The sequence below is a fragment of the Triturus cristatus genome, chromosome 6 (genome assembly GCF_964204655.1).
Source record: "Triturus cristatus chromosome 6, aTriCri1.1, whole genome shotgun sequence".
NCBI lineage: Eukaryota > Metazoa > Chordata > Amphibia > Caudata > Salamandridae > Triturus > Triturus cristatus.
This window is the reverse complement of record NC_140589.1, coordinates 1,663,426,311-1,663,440,906: the sequence shown is the minus strand read 5'-3', so window position 1 is coordinate 1,663,440,906 and position 14,596 is coordinate 1,663,426,311. Positions and strand designations below refer to the sequence as shown.

The 14,596-nt window shown below is 46.6% G+C and overlaps 1 long non-coding RNA gene across 1 annotated transcript in view; it reads right to left on the bottom strand.

The window, feature by feature from the left end:
- LOC146821775 (uncharacterized) overlaps window positions 1-14,596 on the bottom strand; it is a 71,767-nt gene that overhangs the window by 42,457 nt on the left and 14,714 nt on the right. The gene's annotated exons all lie outside the window — the stretch shown is intronic.

The window sequence follows — 14,596 nt, the reverse complement described above, 5'->3', positions numbered from 1 at the left end:
AAAAGAAATGTGTGTTGGTATCAGACGTGAAATCTCACGGGTCATATTCATCATACAAATCATCACCATGACTGACAATGCTCCGTAACTGTACTGTTGCATTTCATGTTGGCTACCTGATGGAGTCTACTTTGCCTGCCATTCACACGAGACCTGTGAATGCTGAGATGGGCACAAAAAGACAATTATGCTAGCAAACTTGCACACACTAGTTGGGTGACACATACACAATGCCCCATTTGTACATGCAACATGATGTAACACATGCACTGTGTACAATGGCGTTGCTGCAGATCACACAAGGCAGTTTCACAGATGTTGGTGTTGTATGACACTCTGGAGATGTCCTATTTCCTTTGATCAATTTTTCCTATCTCATACATTGTCACACAGAGACTATGTACAAGGGCAGCGTAGCAAACATGCCAAATAATGATGAGGGCAGCCTTTTTACACTTCCTTTTGTGCAGCACACAGGTCCCAGAAACAATGCCTTGGATTGTTTATGTACAGTCACAAACAATCTTTGTCATGCACGCAGTATTGCGCAAGGGTGCCAGCCTTGGCACATTGCTAAGTGTTGCGCCAGCGCAATGGGTAACACAAACCTGCACCCTATGCTTGTCGATATGAAGCAGCGTTGTGTTGCTGAGGTGCCAACTTTAGGCGTGAATGCATGACGTCTCACGCCTCACTATGCCACATTTTTACACTTGTACAACAGTGGTCCCACACGGCATTTATAGGTTTGCGTTACTCTGTTCATTTTTAAATTTAGTGGTAGAACTTACCACACTGTAGGCAAACGATGACTCTCAGGTGGTCCAACAGGTCACCCTCATGGCCCAGGAAATCCTGCCAGCGGTGCTTCTATTGGTGCACAGTGCGGTCCATGCCAAATACACGCAGCATCTGCGCCCGCACACGCTCCCACCTGACCTTCCTTACACTGACGCCATATCCAGAGAGGATCTGGCCTCCCCACTCCACCATCAAGTGCAGGTAGAACTTGACGAGCCAGAGGAAGCCCCCAATGCCCCCTCTGACATCCTGCCCTTCCTGCCCACAGCCACCATCTCCCTGCACACACCTTAACCTACAGCCAAAAGGAAAGAAACCAAATAGAATAACCCCAAAAAATACAAAGTAAGTTAACCACCCCAAGACAGACACCCAACAATATTGAGGACAAGAGACATAAGAGCACATAAAAACAAGTACACCACACTTCACAGAAACACTACCAACAGGACACAGGACACAACAACACTATCTAAATCCCCAATCTGCCCCCACAACACCAAACACCTCCAACACTCTCCACAATCACCAGCAATGTGCTCAAAAGAGAAAGTGAAAGTGCACAGCACTCCTCCTGTAAACAGGAAGCATGTAGACACCCCTTCCTGTGTGTTTGCGGCCCGTTTTTTTACAAAGCAGTGAAAATCTGCACGCAAATAGGCTTAGGGATAATATTTTGTATTGTTCAATGTGTTTAACGATGGATTTTCCATTGCGAGTATGAAAAAAACATCGCATTGATGTTAAGGCGGGCAGATTTTTCACGCTATGTGTAGGTTCTTACACAGATGGACAGTCTTACATGAAATTTCATTTCAGACCCCATAAAACATGATGAAGAGCTTGTTTTAACCCCAAATGACACCATAAAATTCATAATTTGCCCCAAATGACACCCTAAAACTCATATTTTACCCACATGACACCCTAATATTCATATTTTACCCCAAATGACACCCTAAATGTCATATTTTGGCCCATATGACACACTAAAAAGTAGATGTTAGTACCAGAATGGACACCCGACAAAGTCTAGTTTTACACAAATGACACCCTAAAAAGTGACTCTCTGTACAGAGGAGACATATCCACCATCAAATTATAATTGTGATATTATTACCACTTGATGTTAAACTTACACTTGTCAGAGTGATGTACTTATGCAGAGGAGAAACATGCACACAGGGTATGTGTGTGGTGTTTTTTTATTTGCACATACTGTGTTTGGGGTCATTTTGAACAGATATATGATTGCTAAGGACAGTCAGGATGTGCCGTCCTCAGGTGAAGAAATTGTTTATGATTCCGTTCCTGCTGCAGAAGCCGTGGGGTGTGCTCCACCTGCCTCATCTTCCTCATCATTCTGAGCATCGTCCGGTGCATATGGCACTTGGATCCATGGGGCATTGGTGCGTACACATATGTTGTGCAATACACAACATGCTATGATTATCTTGCACACTATTTCTGGGCTGTACAACAGTCTGCCACCTGTGAACATGGCTCTCCTAACGTCTAGCGCTACCACTCACCCGCCCCCCCTTGCAGTCAATGCCAGGTGAACGTTTAAATGCCAATGGCCCACACCAGACACGGCTCATGTTCAGTTCTGCTGCTGCCGCTGCCGCCAGACCGCCCAACACCTGCACTTTCTGATCCAGACCTGCCACAAAGCAACAGTCAGCGGCACCCTCACCTGCAGGGCCCACAGAGGGCAGGAATGCTTCGCCGACACCATCAACATCATCACACACCATCTACTCCATGGACTACGTACTCATTCCTGAGCGGAGCCTCCACCTCACATACCACAACAACTTTAAATCCTTTTCCCTCTGGCAGATGCTTGCTAACATCAAACTGAGCCAACTCTTCACCACACTGAGCCACAGGGCAGGGCACACCTTTGACCCTATCTTCACATGTGGAAACTGCGTCCACTTCATCAACACCACTCAACGCCCATGGAGTGACCGGCACTGCGTACACTTCCTCGTCGAGAAACCCCATCACACCCAAACCCACAGTAGGCCCCACACAAAGTTACTGGAGCTGAGTCACAGAGGAGCTGGTACACTCTACCATCAACAGCAACACACACACCGCTGGAGCCAACACCAACAGTGCTGCTCGCGATTTCCACACATGTATCTCCAACTGCACCTACACACTTGCCCCAATCTGCTACTCCGACATACAGCATGCAATGAATGCTACCTCGGTCACCAACAACATCCAAGATGACAGATACGTCTGCAGACTACTGGAAAAAAACTGGAGCTACATGAAGGGAACCATTAGACGCCACCACCTACAAGGACACCAAGCTCATAGTCTCCCTCACCAAGGTGCCCACACACACCAGACTGGGCTTCCAGGGAGGATTGCAGCAAGTTGCAACATGGATGGTCAACAGCTGGGGGGTGCTCTACAAAGAGGAGACATTAGTTCTCATCCTCGTGACCACCCCATCAGCACGTGGCAACACCTTTTGGGCCACCACCTTCGGCAGCCCCCCCAAGACAACTCTAGGTACCTAGGCATCGTACTCGTGTCCCCCCCTCTCCATGAACAAAAAGGTCTACGCAGTGGCCTGCAGCTGTTTCAATAACCTCTGCATCCTCCATGCAACCTTCACATGGTTCCCCCCCCTTCAGGTAGGACAGTCACCAGCGCAGTCATTGCCTTCAGGCTGAACAACGGAAATGCAATACATGCCCACATGGACATGTCTGTGCTCTGCAAACTCAAGACTGTCCAGCACACCACAGCCACACTCGGCTTTGTGTACATACTTTCTTCATAGGTCAAGGACCTCCATCGCACATACTTGGTTCCCACCCCCCCACATTTGCAAATGTATGGCGGAGGGGCTAGGCCTTTGGGGATGGTTTGTCTACATGGCTAACCCCAGTGTTGTGGTGTCTGGTAAGTGGGGATGTTGATTGACAAGTTGTATGTGAGTTTGGAACGTGTGCATTCTCACATTTGTGAGTTCTATGATTGTGGAGTTGAGGTGTGTGGTGTGTTCAGTTAGTACTTACCAACAAGCAGTGCATTTCCATATATGCCATCTTGAAAGTGCTGGTTGATGCTGGACTGCCGGAAGATGTAGGAATCATGCACACTCCCTGGGAACTTGGCTATGACACTGGTGAACAGGCCCCAGTGGTCCACTATTGCCTGCACATTGATGGAATGTGTGTGCTTTCTGTTGCGGTATATGTGTGCAGTGTCTGCAGGTGGCACAAGTAGGACATGTGTGCAGTCGATCGCCCCCAACACCTGGGGGAAGCCAGCTATAGCGTAAAAGCCTTGATTGGTCTCAAGCTGTTCCTGCGCAGTGTTGGGGAAGCATAGGTGCTGGGGTATCAGGCTGATGATTTCATCCAAGACAGTTGGGCGGAACTTGAATGGGCTGGCTGTGAGACTCCTTCAACTCTGGCAGTTGTTGGTTGGAAGGTACCAGAGACCAACATGTGCAGCACTGCAGGCAGCTTTGTTTGCAGAGAGATTTTGGTTATCTGCTGTGTTGGTGCTGTCAGCCTGTGGGCTATCTGGGTCAGGATGCGGCGGATGGATGTCCTTTTGAGCCTGTAGTGGGCAATGACATCCTCTGGTGTTAGGTCTGTGAGGCTGAGGCTGAGGAGATGGACCCGCTATCTTATTTGGTGCTGCCTCTGTGGTGGTCCTGGGGAAGGTGGCAGTGGTTGTTGTGGCCTTCTTGGTGCTCCGAGCTGCATGAGTAGTACCTCCATGGTATCAGTGGGTCTTCAGATGAGGCTCTGGGCTAGTCTCCCTTATTTACTACTCTTTATCACCATTTTTAAGACCTCCCTTTATTCTGGTCTTAAGTCCCAGCCGCTAATGGGCCTTAGCAGCAGTTTTTTTATCACATCGCGGGTCCGGGTCGAGCGTTGTGAATAGAGCAAAAGTGGGGTTAGCGTGCGTTTTTGCACAGAAACACCTGCATTGCATATCATTAGCGATAGTAATAACTAACATCGTTGGCGATGCTGGATGCGGCCACTATCGCCAGAAAGTTGTCGCTAACGGCTGACGATAAAAATATCGCCGCATTAGCGGCAGAAAAGTGCTGCTAACGCAGCGATATCTCCTTGTGAATATGCCCCAAAGCTTCAGAAGGAACTCTCCAACCCCAGCACCAACGCCAACGACATCCCGCGCTCACAAGGACTGTGCGACTCACTAGCCATCTTCTTCCACCGCAAGATCGCTGACATCCACGACAGCTTCAACACCACGACCGCCCTGACTACACCAGACTCCACCTCCCCTGCGAACACCACCAGTGCCAACCACCTGACCTCCTGGTCCAACATCAATGACGACGAGACATGCAAGGTCATGAACTCCATCCACTCAGGATATCCGTCAGACCCGTGCCCACACCACATATTCAACAAAGCAGACACAGCCATCGCACCCCAACTACGGAAGGTCATCAACATCTCCTTCGAAACAGTGACATTCCCGGAAAGCTGGAAGCACGCCGAAATCAACGCCCTCCTCAAGAAGCCCAAGGCTGACCCCAAGGACCTCAAGAACTTCCGGCCCATCTCCCTGCTCCCGTTCCCGGCGAAGGTCATTGAGAAAATCGACAACATGCAATTAGCCCGCCACCTGGAAGACAACAACATCTTGGACCCGTCCCAGTCCGGATTCAGACGAAACCACAGCACGGAGACAGCCCTCATCGCTGCCACAGATGACATCAGGCGCCATCTAGACAACGGCGAACATCAGCCCTCATCCTCCTAGACCTGTCAGCTGCCATTGCACTCTAAAGACACGCCTCCAAGAAGCCGGAATTCAAGAGAAGGCCCTTGACTGGACCACGTCCTTACTCTCCGGCAGAACCCAGAGCGTCCGCCTCCCACCCTTCTGATCCGAAGCCACCGACATCATCTGTGGTGTCCCCCAGGGCTCATCCCTCAGCCCAATGCTGTTCAACGTCTACATGGCCCCCTCGCACAAGTGGCCCGCCATCACGACCTCAACATCGTCTCCTATGCCGACGACACCCAGCTCATCCTCTCCCTCACCAAGGACCCACACACCACCAAAACCAACCTTCACGAGGTCGCCGACTGGATGGGGAGCAGCCGTCTTAAGCTGAACTTGGACAAGATGGAGGTCCTCATCCTCGGACCCACCCCCTCAGCCTGGGATGACTCTTGGTGGCCGACTACAATGGGAACAGCACCAACACCCACCGACCATGCACGCAACCTAGGATTCATCCTCGACTCCTCCCTCTCCATGTCTAAGTAGGTCAACGCCGTCTCCTCCTCCTGCTGCAACACCCTCCGCATGCTCCGCAGGATCTACAAGTGGATCCCGACCGAAACAAGAAGAATGGTGACACAGGCCCTCGTCAGCAGCAGACTGGACTACAGCAACCCACTATACGCAGGAATCCCAGCCAAACACCTACGACAACTACAACGCATCCAAAACGCCTCAGCCCGACTGATCGTCAATGTCCCCCCACCGCAGCCACATCACCCCCCACCTGAGAGACCTACACTGGCTCCCCGTCAACAAGAGGATCACCTTCAAGCTCCTCACCCAGGCACACAAAGCACTCCACAATGCCGGACCAGCCTACCTGAACAGCAGACTCAGCTTCTACACTCCCACCCGCCAGCTCCACTCCGCCAGCCTCGTCGCTGTCCCCCGCATCCAACGAACGACCTCCGGCAGCAGATCCTTCTCCTACCTCGCCGCCAAGACCTGGAACACCCTCCCTACCCACCTACGGCAGACCCAAGACCTACTCGCCTTCGGAAGACTCCTCAAGACCTGGGTAAGAAGCGCGCTTTACAAGTTTACAAGTACTCAGATTGATTGATTGATTGAATGAGACAGTGACTTTCAGGCCCAGGGTGCTCGAGTCATCTGGGGTGGAAAACCAAGAAAATGGCAAAGAGAATAGTGAGTGTGGGAAGCTGCACACAAGCTATGCATGCACTGGCAGTCTAAAAACACTAGAAGTTTGTCTGCTGAGCAGAGAGACTGATGAGAGACACAAATCTCAGTGGTAAAGTGTTAATGTTCTCTCATGTTACATATACATTTTCATCCGAAAGCAGTAGATGGTGTAATCTGCAGCATGTCCAGACATTTATGACCAGCCAAATGGGGTTAGGTACACTCTGAAGGCGAGCTTTAAACTGCAGCAGGGGGCAGAATCGGTGCAGGCAGATCTAGAACTCTTCGAGAGGGACATCCCTCTGCAAAAAGAAGAGTTCACTTATAAGTAAGGAGAAAGAGGGCTTTGATTCATGGCTCCTTTAATACACCGGAGAACTGCTTCAGATGACTGTATTACTGTGTAGAAGGGACAGACATGCACAGTATGCCAACATTGTTTATAATCGCTTTTGTGCAGCTAAGCATGTTAGGCTGTAAGTGGATAGCTGCCTCACTCTTCCTTCATAAAAAAGGTTTTTAGTAATTTTAAAAAAATGTCTTAGAGTCTGTGGGAAATTTTCCTCTTATTAAAACCTAGGTTTTGAAAGGAAAAGCACGATTTGACATTCTGGGCATCAAAGAAGAGGTACTGAATGTTAGAACATTTTAAGAAGACGCAGGCTTTTTTCATTAGTGGTTTATGAGACGGAATGATTCGATCATCATTCACCATCACTTACATTTTTAAATGAAAGACAAAGGTTGCTGTACTCGCAGAATTGCACTCTTGGATACTCTCATTTCACACTAACAAGAAACAGTGAATTAAACTAGGACCGTTCACACCCATATTTTACAGGGATTATTTGCGGGGTATCACTTCTTTTCAATAATTATATGTGACCATTATCAGATGTAAATATGATTTCATTTGCCAAATGTATGAAGTTGATGCCCAAATTCTAATTGATCTTCATCATGACAGCCCAGACTCCTCAGCCGACTGCCTATGCTTGCCAGCTACAACACCAACAAAACAGAAAACCTAACATTTGGTATGAAAAACCTACCAACCAGCCCATTCACATGACTCCTCGAACCCCTTCCTGCACAGGTCAACCAGATCAAAACCTGGGGGGCTCTACTTTGTCCAACAAACTCAAGCAATTGCCAAACATGCCCCTATCATTTCTACAGCATATCTATTCACATAAAACTTCTATCGCAGGAGCAGAGCAGCGTTATTGAACAGAACGCGACTGCCTGTTGTTGATAACACTTGTGTTTTTTGTGCTACTCCTTTGTCATGAAATGCATCCTTGTGTCTAAAATGAATGCGAGGACACATTTTGTACTTTTTACCACTAAATGCCAGATCTGCATTTCACTTAAGTTTGCACACATTTTCCAAAAGTTTGTGTAATTACACAAAAAAAAATCATTAATTTTCCCACACCTCTACAAAAAAAGTCGATTTCATAGAACGTCTGTGTCAATACCTAGCGTGTTTCATACTACTTATTAACCTTCACAAAAACAATGTCCAATATTCAGATATCAAATAACAGCACCAAGCACTTCTAGCTACAATGTGTTGAGAGACGTCAGATGCTCTGCTGTGTGAGCCGCAGGAACTGGCCCTGCTCCCTGACTGCTGCCGTCCACCAGTGGAAGGTAGAGCGGAGCAGAAGGCTGTCCTCACAAGTGAAGGATAGTATAGCATCGACTGCATTTGCTTCTCTGAGGAAGATAGGGGGAGACGTCCACCATCCAGAGAAGAAGAGAGAGAGGTGCGAGAAGCTACTGCACCTTTGACCCCATTTGCCTCCATGTGAGAGAGAAGGGCAGCACTCCACATGCCTGGCACACAATAATAAGGCCTCGCTTGAAGCACCCGCCTCCTAAAGACATGTTTGGTTTACACAAAGGTGCAGCACTACTACTGACAAGGGAGGCAGCGTGAGGGCAAACTCATCTGAGATGCCTGCACAAGAAGGGGCCCACCTAATGCACACCCTCTCACACACAGATCTGAAACACCAACAGGTCTCAAATTAAGTCAAATATGTGCCATGGTTGCCACACCAGACTTTTTGCCCCTGTAAGACCAAAGGCCATGTTGGCTGATTAGAAATATAGACGACCACTGAGAGGTGTTGTTGGCCGGTTCTAGAAGATGGTGTACACCGTGTACCCAGAAGAAGAGACTTGAGCGAGAAGAAGTCTCGCAACATAATTGAAAAGAAAGTGCATGCTGAATCATCAATAAGAAAGAAGAGAAAGGATTGTGACCAGTCAGTTCACAATGGGAAACCTGACAATCGACCAAGCCTAGAAAGAGAGAAGATGAGGTGGGACTAGGCCTAGAAGTATCCCCCATAACCGATTTGTATCAATGACTGTGAGTGCATCTATCGACACAAGCGAGCCTCTGATGTGGAGTGACGATGACCTGGTGACAGCCCTGTGGGTGAACGAGTAGTAAGCCTCACACACACGCGTACCGAGACTCTATCCCAAGCTTTCCAGACCAAACATCTAGACACGGTACTGGCTGCCGAGTGAACCATTTCATGCATGCGAAGAGCTAGGTGCCTTGCACAAGTAAAGACAGAGTGCAAGTAAATCACAGAGCCTCCATGCTATGAATACCATCTGGTCACCATCGCTCCAACAGTCGACAAACCAAGGAAGAATCCATGCAACCATGAAGTTAAGTTGTCAACGCCTATCATACAGGTTCACCCTACTGGTCACACCATCATACCAGTTCCTGTTAATTGCATCACCTCTACTACCTGTGGAATCATTTTACAATCAGAGTAGAGTACGACACAACTGAAACATCAAAAGCCAATAAGTTCCCATGAAACTCTTAAACACCCATCAATCAGCGACTATAAGCTCACCCCAGCTACATCCCAATCCTGTCATCTTTAGCACACCTTCACCATGGCCCATCTACCCCTATGGTTGCACAAATGACTAGGCAGTAGGTCCTCAGGTGGCCTTGCAGCATCCCAGATGTGGCACACACGTAGCCCCAGCACAGACCACATGCAGTCCCCTGGCGACCCATACTAGGGGCCTCCCCAAGCGAGAGATAACCTTGACCCTGCTCTCCCGATGGATACCAGGACATAGTGGGGCCTCAGATCAGAGAACTCAGAAGGTCACAGACGATATTCCCAGTCACTACAAGACTGTCATCAGTGAGTCACGCAACACCCCAAAGCAAGCTTTGTAACAGGCTCACATAACACTCCTGGTGCATCTATCTTTGAATGTTTGACCCTAACCATGAACTATCCTGAGCATCAGCAGGGTGGGCCGTCTCAATACTCCAGTGGGTATGATCTCTAAAGAGCTCAGGCTTCTTTGCAGCAATGTTCTCCCAGGTTAAATTATGAATGAAAGAGGAGATGTCCTGTTGAATCCACTATCATCAGTCCATGCATCTACTGCTGTCCTGCTGATTGACTTAAGAGAGGTATAGACTCAATGTCTAATTTATTTTGTTTTGTTTACACAGATTGGACCTGTTCTTTCTCGTGGTTTTTGGGATGAATGTAGTGTTCTGCTGGACATGTAACAAGACACCCCTCTGCTGAGGCAAACTACACCCATCCCACACCCATTCATCACAGGCGTCACCGGTCAGGTGACCCTGTTAATAAACAGGCCCGGGAGCACAAGCCTGAGGCCAGTTACAGATCATTACCAGTGGTGTTTAGTAAGATGTGGGTCTAGGGCCCATCATATCACAGGGGCCTTCGTTTGTTTTCTTTGCCTGGCTCTGCCATGCTTTGCTTTTCCAAACATGGTAAGGGCACAGTACTCACTTTCCCCTGTCAGTGGCACATTCCATGTCAGACTTTTTCAAGCTAACACTGGCAAACGCTGCGGAGAGGATAATGAAACTGAGAGCATCTTCAGCTAACATTGCGTCATTGTGGACCAGCCGTTCTGGCGTGACGTCCAGTCGTCCACCATAGACGCAGTTCAAAATGGCGAATCAACGAATACACGGACGTGGATTCAGCACAGCGGGCAGCACCTCAAAACCACCCTCCTCTAATTCAAATCCTTTGTGTCCCGTGAATTGTACTTTTGTTTTGCATGCAGCTATCTTCTGGTGAGTATTTTAAAAGTCACTAAATGAGGGCTTAGGTTTGCAAAGTGGAACGTCACGTTATAGGGGAACTCAGCCTCTGGCGTTTCACAACATAGCTGATATGACTTACTTGCCAGGCAGCCGATGGGCTTGTAATACTGTATGTGCATTGTTTCATGTTTTGTTTCATGTTCGATAATAGCATGACATTTCAAACTTGCAAATTGAGGTATTACGCAGCACAATTACGTCCCAAACCAATATCCACTTATGAAGTAAGCCTAGACCAAACGATGCCATGTTTTTCACATTATCTGTGAAGAATTGGCTAACTAGTGTGCTCGAATTAACAGTTAAACGGTCTCGCAAACATTGCGCCGTTGTATGTCTGGCCAAAATGCACTGAGATAATGGATTTTCAAGGCTTCTGTCCATGTACCTAATCATTTACGCCAGTTTAAAACGGAATATGCACACTGTAACAGTTAGAAAAAAACATGTGTTTATCTTTGAGAAGAATGGGAAACAGATGATGTTTTCATGCGTATAACAATGCATCAGTTCTACAGCCGTGTACCATGAAGTTCTTCTGACAGAAATGCAAAAATATATATGGTGCTCAAGGAGGTGATCAAAAGGCCTCTGCGATACAGGTGTCTTTGATTCCATCACATTCCTATTGTATCGCTGCAAGTTAAACAAGTCTTTCTACCTACCTGTACATTTATGTTTAGCAAGCGTATGCCTTTACCATGCATGCTTTTATCACGTAAATGTAAGTATTTCACTGAAAATATAAACCATTTCTATATATATTTACAGAAAGGGTTTATACTTACCTGTAAAATACTTATATTTACTGGTGAAACCTTTACCTTGCATATGCCTTTACCATTCATGACTTTACAACGAAATTTGTTTTAAAGGCGTGCGTGGTAAAGGCATGTGCTTTGTAAAACAATGTGTAGTAAAGTTTTTTTTTTTTTTGTCCTCATTTGTCAATATGCCGAAACCATCAGCAAAAGAGTCCATTTCTACTAGGGCAGGGGGCACCCGCTCTCTCCGTAAGGAGGAGATGTTTTAAACATCCCGGGTAGCCTAGGGGAAGTATCTCCCCTGCTCGGTCAAAAGGGGCTGACCTCACTGACACAGGCAAAGGTCGTAATGCAGACACAGATGTGCAAGAGCCTGTAAAGCATATTAATAATCATAGGACCAGATGATTTTGGAGAAGCGGAAAGAAATAGATAACAGCAGAGACAAAATAGCCAAAGTCCAGTACTTAATTCTAAATTCTAACTTAGTGGCGGTCATGGCTACAATCTATCTAATTTCTATAGGTTCCTAACCATTTATCCCATAATTCCCAGAATTTTGTCTTCTTGCTTAGCCTAATCGCTCGATCAAGATTAGCCACCCTTTGTACTGAAAGGATCCATTCCACCTCTGTTGGGGGGCATGGAAGTATCCATTTATTACACAATTCCCTTCTTACCAGCAGTATTAGGACAAAGATAATAGATTTTTGAATGTTATTAAAGCTCCCATTATCTGCCGTTCCTGTTAAAACCCCAAAGATGACAATATCTAGACTCACCTCTAGTTCTTGCTCTAGAACCTCTGATAAAATCTTACCCACTTTCTCCCAGAAGGACTGGATCGAGGGACACTGCCAGAACATATGTCCTTCATTTGCGTAATCTTCACCGCATTTCAGGCATTTTCTTACTGTCCGACTTCCCATCTTTGATAGCCTTCGGGGTGTCCAGTATGCCTTGTGGACAGTAAAGAGATGATTTTGTTTTATGGGGCAGATCTCACATATCGCCATAAATAAGCCATTGATACTTGCCATAATAGCTCATGGTCTTTTTCCGGCAGTTCCCTCTTCCAGCTTTCCATCGATACCTTCTGGGGCCCTTCTTCTTCCTGAATAAACAGCCAATACCATTCTGCAATTTCTTTCAGTGCCTTGGGTCGTAATTTTATTCTTGATTCAGCCTCAGAGTTTGGATCACCCTTTTCTTCTATTGTCTTTGCCCAGCTGGCAAATTGGTAGTATTTAAATTTAGAGACAGTGTTATGTGTTGCCTCAGACAATCTCTGCCATGAAATTAAGTTGAAATCTTCCAGAAGTTGACCCCAGTACTTAATCCCGTTCTTTCGTAGCAGGATTGCTAGGGAATCCAAAAGACAAGCTAGCGTACCCGGGGAGTCCCAGACAGGGGCAGAATCACTGTAGTATGGTTTTTGTAAAGTAAGTCTTATATAGTACCAAATCTTGGCTGCGTGCTGAAGAATCTTTAGTTTAACTTTTTTGAAATATTTGGGGTGACCAAATTTACAAAGAAAGTATTCTGGTTGAACTTGGGAGTCCTTTACTAGAGCTTTCAGGTAGGGGGCTAGGCAGGAACTATCATTTAAAAGTTGGCGTAGTAAAGGTTGTGCGTGGTAATGGTACTTGTGTTGTAATGCCAGGTTGTAATGGCTGTTTCCCCTCAGATCTAAAAGGCTGATCTACTGACTTGAAGGCAAATGAGATAGACAACAAAGCCATCCCATCATGACCAATTTGGTGACCCAGTGGCCACGCTAAGATTATTTTATGTATAGGAAATAATAGGTTAGGCAGCAGACAACAAAAGCTATCTGTAGCCGAGACCTAAAACAAGGGAAATGTTTAGACTCTAACCCAACACCTGATAAACCCTACAGTTTTCCAGCAGCGGGAGCCTTCAAGTACCATCATTGATCTTGTCAACCTTTCACCAACTCTTCTTCAACTGTAAGAGTGAATTTCTCAGTGTCAGCCCAATAGATTGTATTAGTTATCTGCTGTTCACTACAAAGTTAAAATTTCCGTCCACTGGCTTCAGTTGCATGAGTCTTGAAACAAAGAATCTGTAGTTTTGTTCTCAAGAACTGTTTGCTTTTTACTGGTTCTAAACCTCACTCTATCCCCTCTGCTGGTAACAATCAATTATCTTAAGACCTAGTGACCCAGCTAACTTATCCATGACACTTACACGATTGGGGGCTTTCCAGTATTACTCAAGTGTGACTAAGGAAAGTCTTAGAGTACATGCCCACGATGCAAATGATGACATTTGTGGGGCCATAACAAGAATGTAAGTGGGTATGTAAAAAATGCCTTGATCTTAAATACTGAGCACATTCTTCATATCCTAGATGGTGGTAAATTGTAACGTTGATATGCTGAAAGGAATTGACACAATGGAAGTATGAATCCCATCACAGCATTTAGGGCATCAAGCGCTTTATAAGTTAGATAAATATACTAGTGGGTCTCTGCAGTTCCATGCAGACCCTATTGACATTTCATCTTTCTATCCATTTAGGTTCCCTGTGTGTCTTCACTTTTCTTGGCTCCAGAGGGTCCCTGAGGACTAACTACACCTCCTATTACCTCCAGTAAGTCCCACACAGCTGGATTGCTGAGAGGTCTTCGGAGGCCATGCTCCCTCTTTCCACTATTCTGCAAATGTGCCTCCTGGCACACTACTGGTTGGAGGAAGAAGTCCACTTTACTCCTGAGGGTCCTTGGGAGCCAACTACCCCACCTGTTACCTCCAGTGAGTCCCACACAGCTGGATTGCTAAGAGTAATTACACTAGATACGGTGGTATAAGTAATAGGATAAAGGTGCCTATAGGTAATTACACCAGGTATTATGAAAAGTGACCTTATTTGTGACAGTGCTTCAGGGTTAGAGAGAACCACCTG